We start from the raw sequence: 2,386 nt of genomic DNA on the forward strand, positions 1-2,386 counted from the left end.
TGCGCTCGCAAGATTTGATTAGTGAGATGGGTATGTTAATCATGATTACAAGTGCTTTATGTGCATGTTTAGATGTAATTCTAACAAAATCAGCAAGCGCTTATTGGCACTCCCATTAGATGACTATGGTGAGATGTGGATAATAAAAGATTCCTAAAATATAGTCCTTAAAATCTTCCTGTTTGGGGTCAATATTTACAAAAATTTCAGTTCGCACTTTGCGCTCGCATTATTTAGCGAGACAGGTACGTATCATGATTACAAAAGATTGATTGTAATGTCCCTTTTTAGGTTTGAATATCAAAAATTTTAAGCTCGCGCTTCGCGCTCGCATTATTTGACTAGTGAGATACATGTCCGTTTATTGGCACTGTCCTTATAAAAATATCTCTATTTGGTCAGTTTACCTGGCAACTGGGCGCGCTTCGCGCGCTCACTAGGCAATTCCAAGTTTTTGCTGGTGCCCCCCAATGCCGTGACCCACGCTACGCCACTGATTATAGTGATTTTATGACAGGAATAATTCTGACAGATCTGACTGCAATTTAGACAACAATTTTCATACTTTAAAAATAGCTTACTCTAAAGAATGATTGATTTCTATTCCATTAGGTTTTCCTTGTATTATTTTCTTTGACCAACAAGATTGTTTAAGTTTTAATGATATTCTGAAAAGATTCGGTAAACTTGAACACAAACTTCAATTTCGTCATTTCCAAATGGGCTATGGCATCAATGGCATGATGAGCCCAAAAATGTTGAGGGGCCAAGCATGGCATACAGAGCAAAATTTTAGGTTTCAAAATCAACAAATTTTGGATTGTGCTTGCATAAATTATTGTTAAGGTTCGCATTCAATTTACACAAAAAAATGCTTAGAATGTCTAGTTTTTAGGTCGGAATATTACAAATTTTTGAGCTCGCGCTTTGCGCTCGCATTATTTGATTGGTGAGTTATGTATCCTATTTATGAGTCACTAAATGCAGTCCAGAACAGCTTCCTTTTCTGGTCTGTAAAAATTTCAGCTTGTGTTTTGTGCTCGCGTTAATTTGTTTAGTAAGATGCATACCTTTTTCATGATTACAAAAACAGCTCGAAATATTTAAATTTCATTTCTTATTACATCTTATTACAACATCTTGCAAGGATGCCCTTTTAACAGTGATTAGCACCATAATTGACCCAAAATCGAGTTTTACAACTTAAAAATTGTTTGTTTGTTTTTCAAAACCACTTGCTCGCTAATTAAAGCCTAAATCAAAATATCTGTCTTATCAATTAGAAATAACTTAAAAAAGCTTTGCTGAACTGCACCAAAATTCTCATTTTGACTTATACTGTAAGTGCATTTTTGGCTTTGACCTCCCCCCCCCCCAATAAAAAAATACATTCTGCCTCCCCTGTCCCAGGTAGAGGAGAAAGACATATGTTAAGAATGGGCATGCCAGGATCAGATCACCTTGGTAATAATGATTGCAATGTGAATCGCCTAGAACAATAATTAAATGTACAAAGGTAACTACATATTTATTTTATTTTTATGTCTAAATCTACATGATCTATCATGAAATTATTTTCGTTTTAAATGTACAAGGGTCAAAAATTTTGCTCGCTCACACCTTTTATACATTTGGTCATGTGTGTCATGTATGCTGCCTAAGCATTGTTGTCTAATTTTTTTTCCATATATTGTACAATTGAAATGCCTTGGCCTTGGCCTTGAGGTTTTCAGGCCTTGGCCTTGGCCTTGGGTTTCCATGCCTTGGCCCAGCCTTAGTTATTGAAGCCTTGGCCTTGGGTATTAAAGCCTTGGCGTTGGCCTTGGCCTTGGAGGTTTGAGCCTTGACTACAACACTGATATATATATATATATATATAAACATATTTCACCAGAAGATTAATGCGAGCGCGAAGCGCGAGCTGACAATTTTGATATTTCGATCTGAAAAAAAAATTGAGTTTAATGGACGTTTTTAATGAAGAACAAGATATATATATATCCAACAAAAGATTATTGCAAGTCGAAGTGGGAGTTCTTTTGAGGTTTAGAACTAAAAATGGGACCATATTCACCTATTTAACCATGGAAAGTATGGGTTTTTGTTACAGAAATGATGCGAGTTGAAATTTTTTGATATTCCAATCTGAAAAGTGGACATTTTGAGCACGATGTTAGACGAAGAACGAGTTGTGTATCTCCATCTCGCTCGCTGATATCTGTTTAACATCACAATCTTATTTTATTTTTAGCACATGCGGAATTATTGGGGGGCAAAACGATATGTTTGCCCCCCCCCCAATTTTTTCATTTCATTGCGATCCCCCCGCCCCCCCCCCCCCCCCCCCCATAATCGACGCCTCTGGCGTCTAGGGGCTCTTGCCCTC

Source organism: Lytechinus variegatus, chromosome 8 (genome assembly GCF_018143015.1).
Source record: "Lytechinus variegatus isolate NC3 chromosome 8, Lvar_3.0, whole genome shotgun sequence".
Classification (NCBI taxonomy): domain Eukaryota; kingdom Metazoa; phylum Echinodermata; class Echinoidea; order Temnopleuroida; family Toxopneustidae; genus Lytechinus; species Lytechinus variegatus.